This window comes from Hesperophylax consimilis, chromosome 6 (genome assembly GCF_061612785.1).
Source record: "Hesperophylax consimilis isolate HC1 chromosome 6, BYU_Hcon_1.0, whole genome shotgun sequence".
Taxonomy (NCBI): Eukaryota; Metazoa; Arthropoda; class Insecta; order Trichoptera; family Limnephilidae; genus Hesperophylax; species Hesperophylax consimilis.
Window position 1 is genome coordinate 20,891,096 of NC_142841.1, and position 17,338 is coordinate 20,908,433.

A 17,338-nucleotide genomic window follows, 5' to 3' on the forward strand; every position below is an offset into this window, starting at 1 on the left:
TTATTTTTTGACATTGTGAACAGTAAATCCTCTGAACAAGTTTATAACTTCGCGTTCTTAAGAAATGTTTGCGAAAGACGAGTAGTTATAATGGGGACCTCGTCAGAATGGTAAAATCAAAAATTCCATTAAGGCGATGCCATACGTAGTAATGCAAAATCATGTGTTTTCGGTTTGAAAATTTGGTCGCCTAGAAATGTTTCAGATGATTTAATTAAATACTGCGAGTAGAATACATCTTGGCCTTTGAAATTATCAAGTAATAAGTCTTTTTATAAGCCCAGAAAAAAATAATGTATAGGCCTATGAAAACTGCTTTAAAGTTCATCAATAATCTCCTACTTACGAACCCATTTTCGGTTATGATTTTATTGTATAAAGGCACTTTTTGGCCATGTTTTTGATCTTGCATAAATCAAAACAGGCGGATGGTGTTAAGCGGGAATTTGAACCTTATCGCCATCTACGTAAGGGTTGTTATTGATAGCGGCTCAATTTAAAATATTACACGACGTGGTGCATCGCCTTAATGGAGGACTGTAGGCAGTTGTAAAAATGGGCAAGTGGTTCACTATGGATTTTTTAACTACTGTCCTAATGGCAGTGAGGCATCAGTCAGGTCAATGATGTATAAAGTTTTCTGAATGGGATTTTTAAGAAATTATTTGTTAAGTATAACGACATATGATAAAAATATTTTATCAGGAGGAATAATATTGCTATTTTGAGCGAATGAACCAGTTCAGGAAAATGATACAAATGGAAGTAAAAATTATTATATTTGGTAAGCAAGTGGGTGAATGGAAAAATTCATGAAAAGTGTTTGAAAAAACGTAGTAGTTATATCCACATCAAGTTTATCTAGCAAATAAAATTGTAGAGTAAACCCAAACAAATTTTTGGTTTAATTTTACTATTTAGGAACTTTTTGTCGTATTCAGTAAAAAAATATATTTTATTTCTGAATTTAAAATATAGGTTTTTTTGTGATTAATGCCTGTGTCTAGGCTGAAGATATCCCTATGGCAGGAGAGGGAGTGAGATCTATTAGGAATTTTCAGCAGAAAAGCATTTCTTTGAAGGAGGTTTGTCATCTTGACAGCTAACAGCAGCGTGACCATGGCAGCTCCCTAATTGGATTCGGTATGAGAGCGAGTCACATTTGTTTAAAATATCGCCTGGCTAGCAGATCTCGGCATATCATCATCGCCACGCCCACACTTATAACACATCATCTGTCTGGTGTGACAGGTCTATATGAAATTGTATGGCGAGCGATGTCGTGATATAGGCCAAACCCAAGAAACGTTTGATGCCTATAGCGTTGTCTGACAGTACCACAATGTCATTACAGATGAAATTTTGGAACCACAAGCTTAAATTACCTTTAAATAACTAATCTAATAATATTTTGTCTAGTTACCAATACATAAATAATTTAGGTTGTAACGTATTATATATGTATGAAATAATTTTAGTTGAAATTATTATGAAACTCATAATACATACTCACTTCATTAAAATTGTGAGAAATGAAGCGTAAGAAAATGGAAAAATGGTATAAAAAGAAAACAATTAAATGTGTAGTTTTTACCCCGTCAGCAAAGAAATTTCTAGAAAACGTTGCAAGCAGCACAACATTGGACAATCAATGCTTTCAATTTTGTGTAATTATTGTAAATTTGAATGCAAGGATGGCAAAAATATTTGGTCTGTCTTCAACTACAATTTATACCTTATTTTTTCGAAAGACGGCTTTCGTTAACCTATTAGTTAATCTTGTCACCCGCTGTGGCAAGGTTTTATAAGTGGCAGATTTAAAAGTATAATTTATTTCAATAATCTCTCAATAGCAAAAGCGCACTTGAAGTGAAATGACACTAAACTGTGCTATATAAATGCTATGTTATTATTATTCTGCCTTTTTACATTATTTGGCTGGCGCAAATTAAGAGATATCGACAAATATATTTTTTTAAATATTTTTGTACATGACGAAATGTTGATATCGAAGCTTTAGTTATTTCTTTATAAATCATTAATTTTAAGTACCCAGGTAAAAACAACCAATAATTATTGTTTTTACCGTCGGAATATACATTTAACTATAATGTATTTTTGTTATATTTTCAATTGCGCGCATTTGAGAACAGATTTTTTCCCGCAGTAAGGGGCGTAACTAGCTAATAAGGTTCCATGATAACTCAAAACAGTGACAATTCAACACACCTTTATAAAGTGATAGAAAGTCATTTTAAACGATGAAAAAAAAATTAAAGCTGACCTAACCTAACCAAACCTAACCTACTTAACCCAGTTAATAAAGTTTTTGTTTCATCACTTTCCATGACTTAATATAACTTTTTAAAGATGTGATGAATTATAATTTTTCCAATCATTTAATTAATAACTTAATTTGCCACATTCTACAATAAAATCATAACAGAAAATGTGTTCGTAAGTAGGAGATTTTTAACTCTAAAGCAGTTTTCATAGGCTTTATACATGATTTTTTTTTCTGGGCTTATAAAAAGATTTATCTAAAAAATACTCGATTGTTTCTAAGGCCAAGATGTATTCTACTCGCAGTCTTTAATTAAAGCATCTGCAACATTTCTAGGCGACCAAATTTTCAAACCAAAAACACATGATTTTGCATTACTACGTGTGGCATCGCCTTAACGTGTCTCAAACCCACCACCTCTGCACTCTGCACTGCAAGGATCACCACGATTTACCACTCGACTACGAAGGTCGTCTTTTTGAAGGTTTAATGGATATTTCAAAGTTTTATAGCCCATGCTGTAAAAAGCATTCTGAGCTAAAATAGATTATTTATGAAAGATATGCTTAATTACGTGTTTATATATTTATTCATACCATGGCCTAATTAAGTAAAACAATAGCCAATATATTAAACATGTTCCAACTAAAACAATATTTAATCAGTTCTTTTTCAACGCATAATTATTTTTCAACTAAGAAAATCGCTTGCCAAATACATATTTATTATTTTAAATGGATGGTAATTCCAAATCTTGATACCCCAATACATGTAAAATCTGGCCTTGGTTGCGATATGAATGTAGTTTTATATGTGTATGGTTAATTATTGTATTATGTTATATGTATGCGTATCGCATCCGCGAACCTTCGCTAATGACATCCGTCGATTCCGTTCTTTACTATAGACAAGATATTTAATTAAATAACATTAAAACATGTTTAAATTATCAGAATAATACCAAACAATACCCCGAACAGACTCGAAAATGTGGATTTAACAAACACCTTGACAAATAATAATATGTTAACAGTTTTAGTATTTAAAAAATTCCATAAAAAATCTAAATATTAAGAAGGTGATGAACATTTTGTTGGGATTTATCACCAAACATAGTAATCTGAGAAGGTCTTCATTTGCCTTGTTCTGGGAAGAACGGAGTGTTGTTACATTATGACATAAAGATATTATTTTAAAGCCTATAACGTATTTTGATTTATAATATTCTTATTTTTAATTTTAAACTGTATTAATATCATTACATTACAGTGGTGCCTTTCACTAGAAAATCCTGAATTGAGGGCAGGGGCACCACCCTGGTAGGGTCACAATAGTGACAAAAATAGTTGCCATGGTACAAAATTATTAATTCAGTGAACAGTAGGTTTCTAATTTTCTCTTATTTAATAAATCAAAATATAAAATTTCTCATATTTCAAATATCATACAATTTGTTCAAAGAAACTTTTTCAAGTGACAATTCTTTTTAAAACTTCAGGCATATAGGGAATATAATAATTTTGAAAAAATATGAATAAGAAAGTCCAAATAAACACAAAGATTTCACATTTGAAAAAATAATCTTACTGAACCATGGTCAAAGTTAGTTTCTAGTCAAAGATAGTCATCTAGTCAAAGTCAGACTTGCTTGAATAATAAAGGGGAAGCAGCAGAACAAACAAATTTAATTTAACAAAATTACAGACAGATAAAATGCCAAACGGACTTCGCTACGCTCAGTTAAAAGGTGAAGGTACCTGAGTATGAAAATGGGATCAAAATTTAAGTTTTTTATACGTTTTGAAGATGTTCATAATTGATGACTGTAACAAGGAAGTAATGATGAAGCGTTTGTTGAATGTTGCACAAGCTATATTGTTGCTAGAGGTAAGACGAGAGTACACATAGGTTAGTTAATATCACGGTTCAGCGAAAGATGGTGAGCCACAATTATTAAGTGAATGAAGTGAAGGTAGTGGAAGGAGACGAATCACGACCACGGAAGAACAGAGCATGACGGAATCGAGAAGATTCAAATATCGGTTCTATTTGGAAATCAGCTAAATTTGGTTAGATGATAGGCGATGTAAATATGTAGGGCCTTTACTAAAAAACTTAATAATATAAATAAAAGTACAATAGACACAAAATACAGCGATCACATAAGTTTAAAAAGGGACAATCAAAGGTTGAAGGATATGGTTGGAATAGGTTTTTAATATGATACACAAAATTCACCACGTAAACTAATATCACCTATAAGTATGATTTCACATAGTGTGAAACCGCGAATGTGTTGTAAATGGTTGTTTACCAGTTGTTAAATTTAAAACGCGTTTTTAGAATATGTAAATAATTGATTTATTGTTATCAAGTTTAATATGTAGAACTCCATTTTAATTTTATTTTTTTATATATTCAATAATATTGTTATTGGGTTTATAAAAACAGTTTATTTTAAACAAGTTCTGCTGTGTAATTATTATTACGCGTGACAGCTGTTTTGCCCTCTAAAGCCAGTTTAATAATGCCTAATAATTGCAAGAGCTTTTATTCTGAAGCTTAGTACATGATGGCACAGTCAAATTGTTTGTATTTATGATGGCGTCATAGTATGGTTCGGCCATCTCATTGCGACCTATCTTATATATTCCAATATGATCATAATCTCAGTATCACCCTGATGAAAGATGTTCTGAATCGAAATGGCAAATGGAAATCTTCCAACTCCACGTGTCCTTCCTCCCCCTTTTCTGCTACACCACATAATCCAAATTAAGAAAGAAAGATATTGACAAAGTGTCTCAGTGGGACTCATATGCGACGTTACATATTAAAAAAATCATGATTTTTTGTACATCAGCTCCATACTGATGAGCCTGTGTCATCTTCGGGGATGTTGTGTGGTAGTCTTTTAAGAAATTGAAGGTGAGGGGTTCAGAAAAAAAAATATGAGGGGGTGGATAGGAAACTGGGGGGTCAACGTTGCTAAAAGTGACTGACGCATAAATTCATCCATCGCATTGGTCATGAGAGTGCGGCTGGAGAGGGAAACAAGCTATCCCTCAACAGGCCTCTCCAAAACTGGACAAAACTAACTTCATGAACCCGGCCACCCCTGGTAAATTACAAAAAATAAAAAATCACTTTGGGTGACCTATGGCATAGGTGTTGGTTATTCAATGAGTAGTCCCGGGAGGCTGTACCTTTCCCCTCCTCCGAAGATGAAATGTTACGTGTGCGTTGCAATTTATAACTATGTTTAAGTTTGTAAAAGTATTTATTTACGTAGGTAGGTATATACCTACGTCATACAATGAATATACCCACGCAACCTTTCTGAGAACTTTTGAATCTACCAGAGAGGTAAAATACAGAAATAATTTACTTGGAATAAGTGACATGGCATTAATATTTCAACATTACAAAGTGAAAAGAAAAACAAATTTGTCAGAAAAATAACACGATTGTTTCAATGTCGGTGATGTTCAATTTCCATCTAACCGGATTTTTGCTTTATGGGGCTGACAGATAACGCTGTACGCATCATAGCTTGGCCTATCTCAGCATATCGCTCGCCATATATTCCCATGTTTTACTGTATGGCGAGCGATAAACTGAAATAGGCCAAGCCATGATGCTTATAGCGTAATGTGTTACCTACCTTATTCTTGTCAAGTTGTTGACTTTACTTTAACTTTAACGTCTCTCTAAGAATCCGAAAAGGTAGCCATAATCTAGTGGGGAAATACAAACTACTTCAAATTCCCGATATCCGTATTTGATTCAATCAGGTTTGATACATTTGACTCAGTGCCGCCTTTGCAACGCTGTGGACCGAATCCTTGTGCAATAAACACACAGCATCCTTGACGTCATCTGAAGGCGGATCAGTATAATATTAGTATTATACGCTAGAGTCAACTGTTGGTGGAATGACAACACAAAATATCTTCGTATTGTTATTTTATTACTCCCACTATGGCCACTATAAGAACTTATGAAGAACTAGGTTTTGTTTGGAAACGCAAAACACGAAGAAACATTTTAATACTTAGGAACCTAATTTTTTTTGTGGTTCACATATTGACGGGTACCAATTAAATATTTACTTTGTTGCGTTAACAAGTGAGGTTTCCGCTAAAAATATATTTCACAAAGATAACGTTAAATCAAACCATGTAAAAAATAGATGAAGGTTATAATCTGTGATATTCTAGAGAGTGGTTTAAGAGGTTACCGACACATGGATGAAACTAAATAGTATTTTGAGAAGTAACCCATAGATGGCACATAGCTGTCGATAATGGAGGGATTGATACTATAATAAATACCATTGTGACCTCAAGGTCAAGACCAGGAATAATTCCTACCACCTGCTAAATAAGCCATTAGAGCTTGTAATCTATAACAAATTTTGTTGACCCCTGAGTTTTAATTAAAGAGTTTGTAAGACAAACTCGGAGTTACAGCAAACTGGCGCATCCGGTGGGATTAAGAACAAAATTGACTAATTAGAAAGTGATAAATATAAACAAAAGAAAAGAGAGAAAAATAATTATATAAGAATGAAAATGAGACAAATGATTCAAAGATCCATAACACACAAAATAATGAGTTTTAACCTTGTGATTATTTTTTTCTAATTTACATTAATTAATTATACTGACCTGATGGCATCCTTAATATGTGATACGGTTTATGCTGATAAAAGTCCGAAAGGAAAAATATGAGGATGAAAGAGGTTAGTTTAGTTAGGGCTAACCACATTAAGAAACATTTTTTTGATTCCGATTTATGTGAACACTTAGATTACAAATACCACTCTGACTTATCTGATTTATGTGATTTGGTACACAGAGAAAATAATTCTTGGTTTTAACTTCCTTATAAAATATTAGTCATTCAGAATATATCGAGAGCACGTGTTCTTTTCCTAATATATATTATAACGAAATGCGACAGTATCAGTATGTCAATATCAGTATTTGTATGAATACTAGTTCAGCCTTCCTCATGAAACATTCGATTGATACTTTGTTAGGAACTCTTTCAACCCATTCGTCATTTGATTGCAATACCATTTTTAACAGGAAAACGAATAATTCGAACAGATTTTGAATAAATTGACAGGATTATTTTCAAAAAGATTCAGAAAAACAATATATAGAAACAAATACAGAAAAAAATACTTAAATGGCTGGTCACTTAGGACGGTTTGTTTCGGAGAATTTGAACAATTCATCAAATTTCAACGTTCATTGACGGGTTCTGTGAATGTCCTATACAAGTTCTGTTATTATATAATTATAGGCTAGTTGCTTGACAAAACTGAAATAAAAGCAGAACTTGAAAAAATCGTTCACAGAACTGGAAAATTAACTTTGAAATTTGAAGAATTGTTCAAATTCTCCGAAACAACCCGCCCTTAGATAAACACATTTTTGTTTATAATTTTACGACTGCAAGCAGAGGAAGCTATAGTAAAAACACTAGACAAGAATTCAACGTTTGTTATTTAATCCTCCAATTATATTGCTAAAAAAATATTAAACAACCTTACATTAATTGTTAGATAATGCGTTTCCACGGAATCGAACCGCGTGTTAGATAAAGAGTTTCTACGGAATCGAACCGCGTATTATATCTTCAAGAATACCTGGCTAGCTCGAGCAGGTACCGTGTTTTCAGTTCGTTGGTATTAAGAGAGAACATACGCCTTCTAGAAGTGGGTAGAACAAAGGGTATCTTGGAAATAAAACACTATTATTGTGGTGCCTTTAAATGCCTTCAAAAAGACTATATAATTACAGCACAGGAATCTACGCGTAGGAAAAGCTTAAATCTCTTTGTGGACGGTTAAAAGAATGAAAAAATGAAGTTAAATTACTGGGAAAAAAGGAGATACAGAAATTAATAGAATAAAGCAGGGAACGATACCGCATGTCGGTTTGTAGACGTCCAGGGGGCAGGCAGTAGAAAAAATGAATCGAAATATACTATTAATGAATTGACAAACACTGTAGAAAGAATGAATCGAAATGTACTAGTAATTAATTGACAAACACTGTTTTAGCAAAGCAAGTCTCGAATTCAAAGCGGAGCACGTAACAACCTCTCGCAACCAGCGCGGAAATCCAAAGAGCCCGGTCTCCCTTCGTTCGGGGCTGAGGACCCCTTTGCCCCGCCTCCTTCGCTAATAGTCACACCCACTGTAAACGCAACCACGGGGTGGCCATATGAAAGAATTTAAAAATACAAAGTACTTGATTTTAAGAAAATATTACGGGGTTGAATGTTTTAATTTTAAGAAAGTTCATTTCATAACACTATATATGTTAATAATAATAATATAAGCTACAAACATATTTCTCCCTTATTCAATTATTATATAAATTAGAGGGAAAATATACAAAGCGAAGTAAAAAGACAGCAGGAACATAAAGTCAAACACACACATTAGGGGGGTTCTTATTTGAATTACGCCTTTATATAAAATCCCAAAACCGGCCCAAATAAATTACTTTGGGAACCATTTGAATGACCTGCCAAAATATTAAATGCCAGAACCGGCCCCAAGAAATTACGATGCACGCGATGTCTGATGAAGATTTCTAGGATCGGAAGTCATTTTCATCGGCTTACCTAAAAGCAAAATTTAAGGAAATTAATGAATTGCGAACTGTAACGATCAAAGAATTCTCAAAAATCTTAATCAAGTATGGATTCTTTACCGATAGTAGGTGCGACGTAATCAAGCATGGATTCATTTCACACCAGTAAGTTTTCTCTGTGTATGTAAAACGCATCATTGGCACCAACTTCCCTGGATTTATTTGCAATTTAAATAACAAAAGTTCTTTCACATATGTTTTCGACCTAGGGGAGGGAACACAAATTGAATAAATATTTCGCACGATTTTTAGATTATAACGTAAAAATGTGTATACCTTGACAAAAAATGCTTGACTAAGGTAGTGTGACTTAAATATTAATAATAATTAAATATTAAATCCGCTGAGCCACATAATACTTGGATGACTTGTATAGCGCCGTTTTTGTGCAAAAACACCTCAAGGGCATATTACAATTATAATTATATCTTAGATATCTCGTGCTATTATCAATGAAAGGATTTAAAGTTTTTTTTGATCTTACTTTTTGTGAAATTTGATAGGAAAACCTTCAATTTATCTAAAGCATATTTTTTGGTATTCATAATTTACACCAATTCGTTATAAAGATTAATCAAAATAGTGATTTGGCACTAAGATTCGCCTTAAAAACAAACAAAAAATTTTGATTTACCTTAATGTTATTTTGCGACGATTTGCAGGAATCCAACGATATTATGTGCAGAGAAAATTCCAATAAAATTAACAATGCATTTGATACTCCAGAATTACTCGCATTGATTAGATTTAGGATTGAATTACTAGAAGTCAGATTTATTTTGTGATTAACTACCATAATATGTATTCCTCATTACCCAGAATACTGATGGAGGAAAATAATTATGTTGATTCAGTATACATCTTCAATTTACCACTAAATAAATTCACAAGATTGTTACTGACGCAGTTCAGTTAAGTACAATATTTTATTATTTATCCCATTTCTGAGTAAAAGCCGCCAAAAAGGGCGGTAAGACATTCGCTGCCAGGAGCATTAAATATACATATTATTGATCCGCCCATGGAAGTGATTGGCACTGAATTGACTGAACCGATTAATAAATAAAACCGTCAGATTAACCAAAGGATTACCTACTCCGAACATGAAAATAACTTTCTTTGAACTGCAGGAAGTGGGAAGCACAGACTTGGCTTGGACTTATATGATAAAGCCAAGTCTATATTCTGGTCTAAAGAAGAGCTAAACTTTTCCCATTCAAATTTCCATAAGATGTTTGATCACGTACAAGATTTGAATAAAGCAAGAAATTAGTATTATATCTAGATTAAGATGTTCAGTAGGTGCGAGGTCACGTTCGAAGCATCGTAGACGCTTTCTTTTTGATGAAGTTTACGTCTTTGGTTCGTTGCTTGAACGCTTAGATATTTTGAACACGTCTAATGAATGAACGCGGAAAGCGTAGTGAGAAGAAGACTACAAGTTGCTAGAAGATGTTGGGGGTATCCCAGGAAGACATGGCACATGAATAAATCAAACAAATAAACAACTTTATCAATTAAGGACATGTCACAAGAAAAAAAATGCTGGCTTTTGACTTTTGACCTTGTATTAGTTTTTTTGTGGAAAGACTTTCGCTCTGAAATTTTCTCAATTAAATTCTAAAATGTTATGTGTGTGCAATGCACAATGTAATAAATTACAGTGAGGTAATTAAATGTTTTTTATTTATACCCAAGAATAATTTTTGGCACATATAGTTTATAAAACCTAATTTTTATATTAAAGTACCTAATCGCCAGACTTTGAGATCTCACAACACATTACGATAACGACCAATTTTTAACAATCATTTCAAGTAATTACTAAATTATTAGTAGAAAGTATGTAACTACTTTTTCATATTTTTATCATCATCGTGATGTTTTCAATTATTACTGAAGCTACACCGTAATTACCAAGATAGGTATACCTACATGCAATCAAAATCACAACGTCGTTCACGTTAAAATAACACAGCAAACAAAGAGCAATGTAATTTGTATTTTTTCTATTTATTTCTGTACAATACACTTTCTAATTAATTAACGTACTTCCTATTAACATTTCTTTTCGTGATTTAATAATTACTGCGTAGGAGCACTGTAGGAGTAATTTTAAGAATTTGACCACTGAATACTAAATGAAGTGTGTACTAAATGTTACGTTATTATTATAGTTAAGCGCACTTGAAGTGAATAACACGAAACTTCGATTTATAAATGTGATGTTATTATTATCATCATTGGCTATTAAAAAAAGGTCGTAAAATAATTAATATTATTCATAATATAAAAAATATTATTCTTTTAATAAAAAAAATTATTTAAAAGAATGATATTTTTATTTTATCAGGAATATTTGTTTTACTTCCCACGTGAAGACAGTGCCTTTGTGAGTATTATTTTTTGTGAACGTAATTTTTTGTTCTAAAAAAAATACTTATATTGTATGTGGAAAAATTACTGGGAAAAAAATAAAGGAAAAAAGACTAGTGAGAACTGCAGACAAACTATAAATATTAATAAAAATCACAAAACACTGAACAGCCACTTTGTTGCACGCTAAACAATAGCGTTTACAAACATCTGTCACAACTTACCTCCAAACGTTGAGCGCAGGCATCACCTACATTGAGCGGACTTCTTAAGCTTGAAATACTATTTTAAAAGATTATTGCCGGCCATTTGGTCTTTTGCTAACATTGTCATACAAACAGTTTTTTTAATTATTGATTTCTCCTTTTTTTAAATAGATTTTTTTCAGGGTTTTGATAAACAATTAATTGAAAATAGAATGATTAATAAGATGCGTCAAAATTACGATATTTATTGATAGTTAAAATACCAGTCTTTTTATTTTTTTTTTTTATTTTTTTTTTTTTATTTAACAATTTTTTATATAAGATAATGTGTCCTTACTGGGGTACCCCGTTCTAAGGTCACATTGTACATGGTTATATGTTTGAAATAGTATAAGTACATATGTTAAAATATTACATAGAAAATTAAAAAACAATATTTAGAGAAAAAATAAAACATAATACGAGCTTTAGTCTTTGTTGGGTTGCAAAATTATATCTATATTCTTCCTTCCCTTATCCATAATCCATTTCTTAATGTTTCTTTTGAAGTCAGTTATTTTTTTAATGTTTTTTATTTCAAAAGGGAGGACATTAAATAATTTTATAGAATAATACTGCATATTTCTTTGTCCAAAAGTTGAAAATGTCTTGAAATGCTGCATTTTGTCTCAGATTCAGTTTTTCTCATAGTGAAAAAATTAAATTAACATTGTTATGCAGGTAATGGGTTAATCGGCGTGTCCTGATGGATTCTAAAAATTTTCAAAAGTAAATTGACTTATAGAAATTTATTATTTATTATTGATTGGTTTTGAAATGAGAATATACTTTTTGAATATGTTGGAATACCGGAATGCAATTTATTCACATCTACCTATCCCTAAACTTCACCTCTTTAATTTAGAATGATGGCAAGAACACAGTGCAAATTTGAGTAGGTATATTTGTTTTAAGAAAAAAACAGAAGCAGGATTGAATTGTAGGAAGCAAATTGTTGGTGGTTTTTTCGCGTACATAATCTTTGAAAACAACGACTATATTGGAAGAACTTTAGTACTCTTCGTTTTGTTGTAGCGGTAATTACCTAGAGGTATCGCGGTGGAACTTATTATATTGTGATTGTGTTGTGATTGAACTCACTATATTGTGGTGTGTGCTCCTTCTTGGTAAGTGATTAGTCACCCTGTTTTCCTTCTTCCCATACCTTGTTTCTTTCCTACACGTCAACCAATTCCAATAAACACCATTTCATTTCGTATCGTTTTAATTCACTTACAGTCCACAATTCACGTTCATCTGAAGCAGTTTCGGACACAACAATGATGTTTATTCCATTTTCATTTAGTAAAATTATATTATTATCGGAAAATTCACTAGTTGATGCAACCAAGTAAACATTCAATACGGACCTATATTCTCTAAAAAAAAATATTATTTATATTTATATAGGTTTGTATTGAAGCAGGAAATGATCGGTCGAATGGAAGATGCATATTCATAATATCAAACTAGGTATTTTCATTGAATCTTTTAACCTAGATAGAAAATTATCGTAATAAATCATCTCCATCTCATGAACTGGAGTAGGTACTGGTTGCATCACCTGTGTTAAAAATCGTTCGTATTGTATGGGAAAATCTTGATTCGTTTCTTATTGTACTGTTATTTAACCTCAGCAGCTAATCTTTGTTTTTGTAAACTGTAATAGCTGTGTATATAACTAGATCTGTACGTAAATGGTAATATTTAGAAAGCAACACGCATTGTATACAATAACCGCGGGGAAGACAGAACGGAATGTAACACCTAATATTTAACATCTGATGTCTGACATTTAAGGTTTTGAGATTATTGCTATACTGACAATAGGTAATTTGAACCAATGTTTTTATGTTATGACCACACAAGAGTCGCAATTGTTGCCCAGAGGGATTGTTGTTATGATTCCCCCAATATCGGGAACGTTGTGAGTAGGTATAAACAAATTAGGAAAAGTATTTATTTATTAGTTTTATTTTAAAATATTGATATTACTAGAAACATAAAAATAACAAAAAGTAGTCACGATGTGGTGCCACAAAGCAGCTTGTCTGCAGGTTCTACCTACCATATTTCTTTAATTTAATAAACTTAAGGCGATGCCATACGTAGTAATGCAAAATCATATGTTTTTGGTTTGAAAATTTGGTCGCCTAGAAATGTTTCAGATGCTTTCATTAAATACTGCGAGTAGAATACATCTTGGCCTTTAAAATAATAGAGTATTTTTTACAAAAGTTTTTTTATAAGCTAAGAAAAAAATAATTGGTTGTTATTGATAGTGGCTCAATTTAAAATATTACACGAAGTAGTACATCGCCTTAATAATATTATATTGTTAATTAATATAATTTTTCCACAATATCTATCCGAAATGCACTGGTCTATACTTCTGATTGAGGCTGCTTTCTTTTTCATGTTTCCTATATTCTTCCCCTGGCTTATCATTTGGGTAAATTTTATAGATATGTAAATATATAAATTCAAACACACTTGAATAAGTCCATTTTAATGAATTTTGGAATTCATTAAAATATATATGTAAGGTGCATATTTTTTTATTTCGAATACATGTTAAACAATTGGGCTAGGCAATTTAAAAAATGATAAATTCAACAAGATTTTAACATTTTTAACCCTTTATACGTCATAAGCTAAAAACGGATAGTTTTGAGACCTACAACATTAAGGTCTATATTTGTTTATGTTTACAAGTTAAAATCGCCCTTATGGGTTGTAATCATTCTGAGGTAACGCACAGAGGTTTTGAATCGAACCAACCGCCCCGAAGTTCGCACATATCGAGTAAATTTATGAAAATCGCGTGCTGGTCCGTTTCTCTATAAAATTATCAAATTAGTTATTCTCCTGTAACGCATATAAATAAAAGTACATTTTTCCTTACCAACCTGTCTGTTTGTAATAAAAACAAAAATTTTAGTTCATATTTTTGTTTTACCTAAATAGACACCTATCAGAAAAAAGACCGCAATCCATAATTTCAAAAAGACTAAGCAAAAAAAAAAATATAAGGTTTTTTCTGTTCATCAAAATGAATATCGAATACATAAATGAAACCATTAAGGACGTATCGTTAAAAAAAAGTTGTCCCATAAAGGGCACTTCCCAGTAAGATGCCGGGGAAAAAAGCTGTAGGACATTTGTCCTTAAAAAACTATGTGTTATCACAAAAAAATTTAAAAAACTCACTCTTTTTCCACATTTATAAATTTTGTTAACGGGAGCTAATATCAACACAAACGTACTATAGAAATTTAAAATCAAAATTAAAAATAAAAGAGAGGGAAATGGGAGATCGTTACTAAAAGATGGCTATTTTGTTTATTATTATTTACTGGCTAAAATGTTTATTTACCTGGCTAGGTTACGTATAAGTGTTATATTAAAATATTTGTTTTATATTCCTTCAACCAATTTGTGAACTTTAATATTTGGTCTATTTTGTCATCCTTTTCTGAATATTATATCTGTATTGGACTTTTATGTTCCCAAAATAAATAAAACAATTATTAAATCTAATCTCATAATTTAATTAAAGGTTACGTATATGTGTTGTGATTGTGACTTTTTGAAAATATGAAATATCCATTTAATTAAATTACAAAATGTAACTTTGCAGCATATATAATTTTGGATGTGAAGAATTGATTTGTTTCGGCTTTATTCCACATTGCACGCAATATTAATTTATTTTAATGCATTTTGAGCGGAGATTGTAAATCATTAATCATGTGTGAAACTGGCTAAAACTACAAAAAATTAAGTACTGGATAGTATATTAAATTTTCCTTTACCTCTAACCGACAGACTGTATCTGCGAATTAAAAAATAAACTTGAACCTACTGTTGTATTTTTGTAGAATTATCTGATCACTTTATTTTTAATATCTGTTTCTTGTATGTATTTTATAATTATCATTACTTTATTAAATTTAAAAATTATCTTTTACGTTAAATGTGTACTAACTACACGGAGAAAAATGAGTACGGCTTTTGTTATCATAACTGTTAAAAATGTGACTGCATTATCATTTCCCAGTAAAATATTCATCAAGAACAACTGTTTCTGAAACAGAAAAGTTGAAACAGAACACAAGAAAAAAAAAAAAGATGACGGTCGCAACATTCTCTCTGTTTTGTTCTCTTTCATGTTTGGTTTAGATTCATTAGTATTATCTTCTTCTTCAATAAAATATTAGTCATTCAGAATATATCTGAAAATGCTGGTGGCCGAATAAATAAAGTGGAAAAGCTGAGAATATATTATAATTTTTAAGACACACGTTTCGACTTCCTCATAACATATTTGTGCTTTAATGATAGTTTGTTATGAAAATTGTCAATTCATTCCTCATAGGCCTCTAGTCCCGCTTTTAATATGAAAACGTATCAGACCAGATTTTTAATAAATTAACAATATTTCATATCAGTAAGTTTTCTCCACGTAAATGTAAAAACCCTCTGTGCTTTAAATAAACAAAATAAATTATTAACTAACATTCAAAAAATCATTTCTACGTGCAATTTTACAAAATTTCTCTCCAAGTGTGCCTTACCATAATTAGCATTTAATGTGGTAATCGGTAACCCTATCGATTTAACGTTTCGGTAGGTACCTACCAAAAGTGACCCCATTTCGAATGGTCAGCTTGCCGCCTTATCGGGTTGTTTCCACATACCGGAAAATGCTGACATTCTCCAAAAGGCGCTATGCAAAATAGAATCACTGTCATTATAGCTCTACGTAAAACGATGGGTAGAAATATTGTTATTATGCTAAAAAAACGTTATTATAGTTTCACGTGCAAAATAGCATTGTTTGTACGGTTTTTACCATTTTTTACATGTATTTTTTTTACACGAAATTTGATTAAAACGTGCAAGGTGCTTAATTTTTTCCTTCTCTTTAAGCCGTTGCCTCATTGCTGAGGATTGTGGCCCATTTTTTCACAGGAAAATCGATATTTCAAAGCTATATTAACTTATTTAAATTCCCTGGCAGAAAAGTTAGTTAGTCCGAGATTCAAGAATCTGTTTTTTCACATTTTTGAGAAGCAGTTAGGTACTTACGTGATATGATTAAAAACATTGTGATTTTTGATAGTTTTGTCAATATTTTAAAGCGCCATAGCTCATTATGGAATAATTGATAATATAAACTGTGAATTATTTCGTGTATTTTGAATTTACAGAAAGAGTTACATAAATTATCACATCGATGATTTTAGCTGCTACACATATTAGAGAAATAATATTTGCTACTAGCTAAAGAAAATATCAGGGTTGAATTCCCTTTTACCTACCAAGAGATTGGTTTTCTTACATCTGCTCCTATATAATACATAATATTAATCTTCCCTAATGGCCTTCTCATTTACAAAATTACAGGCTAAAACAATTATTGTTAAATTTGTCCTTCAGACATTTGACCTATACGGGGTATAACAACACGTGCCCGAAGGATGCATCAATATATATTTTTTTAACAAAACTGCCTGTATATTGGTTACATAGAATACAGAATAAAGCTAGAAATGCGTTGTCAGCGCGTTTCGTTGTCCGAAATTCTGGCCAATCGGGACTTTTTGGGGTTGGTGAGGACTTTCGTTTCCATTCAAATCTACTTGAAAGGCATGTCTAACGTGTTTTTAGTCTTTACAGTGATGTTACTGACTAAATAGTGCCTACTTAACGCCCCACACGTACGAATAACATCGTAATTCCATAAAAAAACACTC

The 17,338-nt window shown here is 31.7% G+C and overlaps 1 protein-coding gene across 1 annotated transcript in view; it reads left to right on the forward strand.

Annotated features, from left to right (window-relative positions):
- Cad96Ca (tyrosine kinase receptor Cad96Ca) overlaps positions 1-17,338 on the forward strand; it is a 228,342-nt gene that overhangs the window by 1,339 nt on the left and 209,665 nt on the right. The window lies entirely within an intron of this gene.